An 8,093-nucleotide genomic window follows, 5' to 3' on the forward strand; every position below is an offset into this window, starting at 1 on the left:
CCGTGAATTTCAGTGAGGTGCTTTTCACCTCTTGTCCAAGTCGCTGATGAAGATGTTTAACAGTGCAGGCCTGAGGACTGAGTCCTGGGGAACCCTACTGCCCACGTCCCTCCAGGTCGAAAATGACCCATCCTCCACCACTCCCTGGGTGTGGCCCTTGAGCCAACTTGTGACCCATCTGGCTGTGTAGGTATCGATGCCTAATTTTTTTTTTTTGTGAGTGTGGGGTGAGAGGCAGTGTCAAAGGCCTCCCTAAAATCCAGAAAGACTACATCCACCATGACACCTGCATCCAAGGATTTTGTGACCTGGTCATAGGAGACAACCAGGTCGGTCTGACAGGACCTGCCTCTAATGAACCCATGTTGGTTGCCCCTAAGCATAATCTCCCCTGCTGGTCCCTTGAAGATGTGCTCCTGGATAATTTTCTGAAAAAGCTTCCCCAGGACCAAGGTAAGACTAACTGACCTATAGTTTTCTGGATTCTCCTTCCTCCCTTTTTTGAAAATGGGGAACACATTGGCCCTTTTCCAGCCCTCTGGCACCTCCCCAGAACACCACGAGTGCCCGTAAAGCTGTGCCAGGTGTCCCACAATGACCTGTGCTAATTCCCTCAGCACCCTGGGGTGGAGATCATCTGGATCTGCTGATTTGCGCACATCCAGTCCCACCAGAAGTTCCCTGACTAGGTCCTCTCTGACCATGGGCCTGGCTGTGCCTCTCCTGAGTCCGTCCGGAATCCCAGTGGTGGGGGATGTCCTGGTCCCTGCTCATAAAAATGGAGGCAAAGAATTTGTTAAAGAGGTCAGCTTTAACATCTGGTGCAACCACCAGATTAGCAAGCATGTCCTACAGGGGTCCCACATTACCCAGTGCCTTCTTTTTACTCCCTATGTGTTTAAAAAAAGACCTCTTGTTATCTTTAATCTGGGTCGCTAGTCCCAGTTCCATCTCCGCCTTAGCCTTCCTAACAGCCCCCTTACAGTTTTAAGCAATGGAGGTCTAATCCTCCTTGGTGATGGCCCGTCCCTTCCATTGGGTGTACGTGTCCTTTTTAGCTTTCAGACATTCCTGAATGCCTTTGGTGAGGCATGGGGGCTTTTGAGCACTCTTGCCCCCTTTGATTTGCATTGGACTGTCACCCTTTGGGCTTGGAGGATTGTCTCCTTAAGGAACGACCACTCATCTTGGACTCCAAACTCCCCTCCCCTCTGGGACCTCAGTGCCTCTCTGACTAATCTATTTAACTCATTGAAATTGGTCCTCCTGAAGTCATGGGCTACTGCCTTGCTGCAGGCCTTTGACACCCTGCAGTGTCACTGGCAGCTGGATGAACATGTAAAAGGGACTGTGCAACAGACTTTTTCAACTCAAAATGACTTAAAAGGGAGAAATCTTCTAGGACTTAGCAGCAAAGAGGATGTACCCAAACATCCTGCCTGGATAAGCAGGATCAAAGGAGCCTTGGTCCTTTCCTAACTAACACTTAACAACTCATGGTGGATTCAGGTCTGGACATACTAACTTCATTCCTAGTAGTGCCATGTCAAGAAGAAATGGCCACCCCCTCATACTTCTGACATGTTTTTGAAATGATGGCTCAACCAATGTGATTTTTAGAAGTACCACATAGAAGGAAGAAATTTCTGAATATAATGTGGAAGAGCAGTTGCTTTTGGTGTGAGGAGTCAGTCACTAGCACTGTCAATGATCCTTCCATGCTTAGGTTTTTTTGCCCATCATGTAACAATAGTGTATATTATAAAAGCCAGAGCACCACAGTCAGACTCCTTTAAGTAAAGGAAGTCACGGAACTGACAAATGAAGTAAATGCCCCGTTCATTTTGAACTCACAGATAAGTTAGGAGTGCCACTATTTAAATTTTGGCAACATACTCTAGTCACTTCGAATGACCATTGTGTCTGCAGTCTTTAACTTACAGGATAAGGGATCCTCTTTCATGCTGTGTTCTTTAAAGCTGAATTCACTAACCATTAATTGCTAGCATTTGAAAGTGCTTAGTGACCTTTTCCAACAGTATTCCAGTCTTGTAAGCACTGAAATCAGGCTGTTTATATCCTCTGAGAATGACGCTCTGACATCTCATAAACCATATTGCCCGAAGGAGTAGCAGTAGCATACACAGCCACAGAAAAAGCAACTGAGGAGACACAGGCAGAAAGTGCATCCCAACAGAAACACAGATTCAAAAGAGGCTGTGCACACTCCCCAAGAATAGCAATGACATAGGCTCATTAGGATAGCAATTTTCAGTCTTGCTTAATTCCCTTGTGAAGTATGTTAGTGCTGTGTTTATGAATAAGGTATGACATCCTTTCAGCATGTGAAGAGAAGTGTGGAGATGGGCCTTTTCCTGTAAGACAAGATATACATATAAATGAGTTCATGTACTGGATTTTAAAACACCTATGGCTAGGGATATATTCAAATCGCAGAGCCCAGGACCAAGTTTTACAGACTCACCACAGCCCCGGACTCCAATTTTGTGGGAAGATTGTGCCTCCCCAGCCTCCAATTAGCTGGGGCGACTGGCAGGCACATGGGCTGTCATAGCCCCACTGCCCCAACCTGGTCCAGCTCTCCACTCAGCCCTGGCCTACATGGGAGGGGGGGATAAGCCACCCCCCAGCCCTAGTCTGGTATGGGGACGGGCCACCACTGCCCTGCTGCACCTCAGCCAGGCCACAGTTCCCCCCTGCCCTGGCACATCCCCATTCCCCCACTGCCCCTCCCTGGCCCCAAATGGGTGTGAGGATAGGTCACTGCTGCTGCTGCCCCCCCCTCCACTGTGGCTTCCCCCCCCAGCCCAGCCTCTCTTCCCTGCCACAACCCAGCCACTCTGCCCCAGCAGCCCAGCCCCCCTCCTCCCAGCTTCAGCCCCCACCCTCCATAGCACTTATCATGGGATGGGCCCAGCTGTGCCAGGCAGCTGTGGCTGCAGAGAAAAAAAAAGCAGGGCTGGGCCTGTCCCTTTCTGCCCAGGCTGCAGGGCTGAGAGGCTGCATGAGGGCAACCCTCCCTCCCAATCAACAGCCAGGGGGAAGGAAAAAAAAAAAACCTTTTATTTTTACAGAAAGCCCCACTTTTCCCCAAACTTTTTGTGGGGCTTTTTTCATGGATTGCTATGATTTTTGTGGAAAACACCTGATTTCGCATTGTCCACAAAAATCTCAAAATAGCAATTTTGGTACATCCCAACCAATAGCCTAGTAGAGCGTGGCCAAACTGTAAGCCACACATGGTTTGTGGGCAGTTTAAATGCATCTCCTGAGGTAAGAGAAGTGGCTAGATAAAAACATAAATGTTCTTTCTCTATAGCTGTGATATATTCTTTTTTATTATTATTTGTTTATTCTTCAGTTCTTATTTCTTATTCATTTTACTTCAACTAGCAGCAGGTTATTATTTAATTTGGGGTTCTGTGTGTAAATCATTGTTTCTGGGATGCAGGCATCTCAGAAGTGTTGTGTCCTACAGCCCCAGGCCCTGTTAAAATATGGGTTTGTGTCTGGAAGTGTTAAGCAGTTTGGTCATCCCCACTGTACTATTTTCCTATTTAGCAAAATAAACACTTTCCATGTTGTAGAAGCAAATTGTCACATATTCTGTCAGTCATACTTATTAAAAATTGTTCATGATTAAGCAGTACTCTTGAGAAAGATGCCTCGGGTATGGCCAAAAGCATTTCACATAGGGTAGGTCCTTCAAACACATGCACAATAAAAAAGGCATTGGGCTACATTGTGTCAAGTGGTGTCTGGGTGCCAAAGAAGGGCATAATAGTTGAGAAGCAATTCATATGCAGTGAGCTTCAGGGGCTGGTGAAATTCTTTCTTGAATGTTCAAGTTCTGTTCCCACTATTTTACTCAGAAAGAAAGAAGAGCAGGCTCAGAACAAGGCTGTGTCTGAGATGACTGGTCACAAAAGGGAATGGCTCATGTACATTATTAGAGGGAGGCTGAACTGTCATGCAGACACATGCTCTTTTCTTCCTTAAAAACCTTAGCCTGAAAGCTGGATGACTGAGGCAGAATTCTTCCTGAGGCTTATTATAGTATTATGGCCTCTCTTTGCCCTCAATAAAGGCCATGACTTAAAAACTGTCATCTAAGCCTTGATGTGCAGGGTTAGACATGAGACATAGATGGAGTAATTCTAAAATATTTTTTGTATTGCATTTTTAGGGCCTGAGTTTTCAAAATCCTTACGTGGTATATGGTAAAGTACATACATCATGTTATTGGAGAAAAAACTTTTAAAATGAGAAATCCTAAGCATAGGGTAAAATTAGTTGAAAACTGGAAAATAAGGTTCCTGCATTTTTAGAAGTGAGTTTTACTATTCTTCTCAGTGCCATAAACTAGCTTGACTTCCTTTACAGATATCTTTTTATTGTCAAAAGGGATCTTTTTAGGTATAGCAAAGTGGTAACTGGAATACAGTACAATAAGTCTTGCAGAAAAAAATAAACTAAACTAAGGGGCAAAATATAAGTCATCTTGGAAATTATTGTCTCATTTCTTTTGTTGGGTTGTTCTTTCATACATGGTGCTGGCTTGATATAAGTTACTACTGTAAATAGATGTTATATTTCTGATATAACTAATGCTTCTGTATGTTTTTGGTTAAGGGCATCTTTTTATAAATTTTAAAATATTAATTAATAATTAACAAAAACTGCTTGCTTCACCTGATTATCTTTTCTTGTGTTTCTGGGTGCATCTTCACTGTGGTTAACTAATTGGCTCCCCAGTAAAACATCACCATCTACATGTGTGCCCTTATTAGCTGAAGTAAATTAATTAACCCCACCATAGGATAGCACTGCCTGACACAAGTACTATCTTACATCAGAGTTATTTACACTCTACCACTACATATGTAGAAGATGACTGGAGCTGGCTGGGGCACAAGGCTCCTACAGTATGGGGGCTGCCTGCTGACTAGCCCTACACTATAGCACCCTTGTGCCTCAATCAGCCCCTCCACATCATGTTGAGCTGGGTGGGGCAGGAGGGGCTGCAGCTCCGGGCTGGCAATCTCACCCCCTGGGAGCCTTCCAGCTGGGGCTTCACCACCCCAGCTCAACATGCTGCGGTTCTGGGTGCACGTGTAAATAATTTGCCCAGGAGCAATAAACTCCAGTGCAAACTGAACGGCAGTTTATTGCATCGCATTTAATATCATATGTAGATGCATGCTATCTCACATTCCCTAGGTTTTATGCTGCTCCATCATGAACCGCAACATAGACAGACATTCTTATACAGAAAGATCCAATCCAATGTCAAACCAAAAAGAACTTTTCTTTTCCTTCAGCAGTAATTTACTTAGGTTAACCTCCAGACTGTGACACTTAGAAGCAAATCCCACATTATCAAATCACAGTTTTCACAGATAGGAAATAGAAAAACGTACAGTTGATGTACAAAACACCAGTAGTACAAAGCAGCACTGTGACTTAGAGTGGTGATGTGAGTGAAAGCCAGAATGCTGTTCATAAATCAGTTGGTCAAAAGATTTGTAAGTAAGGTGACTTTTAAAACAATGATATGATAAGAATGATAATAGACTACCGCTAAATGAAAATGAGGAGAACACTGATATAACCAATGAAACAGATCATTTTGGAGTTTAGAGATGGGATTGTTTTCTTCCTTACTTGAACTGGTGGTGCAACAAAACTTTGACTGTGATCTGTGTGGTTTGGAATTACTGTGGGCAATACACTTCCTCATTTAGGCTACAGACAGAGCACTTTTAATCTAGGACTGGACAGTATTATGTTTGATCTTAATTTTTGTATAATGGTGAACAATGTTGTTATATGTTAAATATCCTAAGGTGTTTAACAAAGACTGTTTGAAAATGGGCATCTTGACTTGAAGACTGTTTCAGATGCCTCTGAATCAAAGGAGTTATATCATTTAGTTGTCTGTGATATATTACTTTTCTATTCCACCCCTATGCTCCTAAGACCCAATGAATGCCTATTAGGTAAATTCAGTAATTTTTATAGTAAATTCTAAATTTAAAAAGTGCATGAAACAGTTGCAAGAACGGTGCAGAAAGTGAATGTCACAACAGAAATTCCAGGTACAGCTTTTGGTTATTTCTTCACACCTTTATTATGTAGTCACAAGAATTATACTTACCCAACCAGGAAGCCCCCATGGCTGCCCTGCCTGGCCCCAGCCTCCTGGCACTTAAAAAAAAAAAAAGAAAGAAAGAAAGAAAGAAAGAAAGAAAGAAAGAAAAAAAAAAGAAAAACCCTGCACTCACCAGCTGTACAAGCGGTGATCAGGACCTCTGAGGGCTGGTGGCAGAGCCCCCTATGCAGCACAGGATAATGGGGGGCAGTGGTAATCACCCCTTGCCTGGCACCCATGTAGTAGCTGCCTCAAGATGGGGGTGCAGTGTTGCTTGGCAGGGTGCCATGTGCTGTCTGAGAACTGGGGCCATGGGAGCTGAGTGCTGCCAGGCTCTAGCTGACTGCTGCAGCTGGTGAGTGTAGGGCTATTTTTTTTTTGCTTTTTTTTAATGTGTCAGAAGGCTGGGGCCGGGCAGGGCAGCCATTGTGGCTTCCCCCCACAGCTCTCCTAGCTCAGGGAGCAGCAGGCACAGCCAGAGGAGCCACAGGAGAACCTGCAGCTGCCTGGCTGTGCTTGCCTCTCCCCATCTGATCCAAATCTCTGAATCTTTTCAGATGCTTCAAATCAATCCAGAGCTTTGGTTTCTCGATTCAATTCAGATTCGAAGATTCGGTCCCTGACTCGAGCCAAATCTCCTCTGAATTGAATTGGCAACCAAAGCTTCACACAGCCCTAATGTCCAGTAGCCCAGCTTCAAGAGGAAAGTTGAAGAATAATTGTCTTTGAAGACCCTCCATAGAGTATGAGCACACACACAAATACTAACTGAAATGTCCATGTTTTTATCTTTTGCAAATACGTGGCAGTATTTTATAGCATTAAATTAGACTGCATGACTTTCAGTAATAGTAACCACAATAAATTTGTATTGCCTACCACCTGAGAAACCTTTCTGTGGAGCAAGTTCCCACTATGCCTAGCACTATTAAAACACAGAACAAAGCCAGATTTGGTGTTCCCAAATATTTACAATTTAAGCAAAAGACATGAGGCAGCAGATGTATACTGTAAAGGTTAATTTTTCTCAGCTGGTATAGAGATCAATCAGCATAGTCTGGCACCCTAATAAGGTAGTCAGCCCAGTAGGGCCTGAGTAGCTTGTTTAGCTGGCTATGGCCCCAGATTTTAGGGACTGTCCAAGCAGCTGTGCTTTGGCTACATACTCCATCATGATATTGGAGCAGTTGTCATGACCTTGGATGTCTCTAGCCCTGACTCCACTCTAACCCAGTTGCTGTCCCTGTCTGGCTGTCCTCAATATCCTGGCCTCCTTGGCTTCTGAGTTTTTGGCTTCTGTTTTGACCATTAGTTTGGGCTGTCAGTCCCTGGCATGATTTCTGCCTTGGATCTTCTGGTTATTGACCCCCTGAATCACCCTATGATGCTGGTCTTCAGATTCTCTGCTGACTTGGATGTCTTTTTCCACCTACTCCATCAGACTGCTTATGCCTCTGCCTTAAGAAATGAAGTATATGGGGGTGTACAAGGAAACAAGAGCAATATTGGTAAGCACTGAGGGCAGAAGTCTTTGACCATCAGCTACTTAACGGCAGTCAAATATTTCATAGATTTACAGAGTAGAGTTTTAAGGAAGGGTTTTGGAGGAGGATAATGAAGTGGTTTGCAGGTATCTCTAAGCTGTGTAGATTGGACCAATAATGAACTGAACTGAGTTCACTTTTGAGTTGGAAAGGTAGCCAGATGCCTGCTAGAACATGCCTCCTAGCCTGCTGGCCATTGCCGAGCCCAGCCAAGCGGAGGCCATCCCCAATTGATTGCACAGGAAATGCTTGCTGTTTGTCCCTGCAGGGGGTTGAGTAACCCCTTGTCCAGGTGCTGGATGGCCATCATAAAGGATATCCTGACTCAGCCCCTGCTGCAGGTGAGAAGGGAGAGCAGCCCCCCCCCCCCCCCCCCC

The sequence above is a fragment of the Gavialis gangeticus genome, unplaced genomic scaffold (genome assembly GCF_001723915.1).
Source record: "Gavialis gangeticus isolate Ggan-Ray unplaced genomic scaffold, GavGan_comp1, whole genome shotgun sequence".
NCBI classification, from domain to species: domain Eukaryota; kingdom Metazoa; phylum Chordata; order Crocodylia; family Gavialidae; genus Gavialis; species Gavialis gangeticus.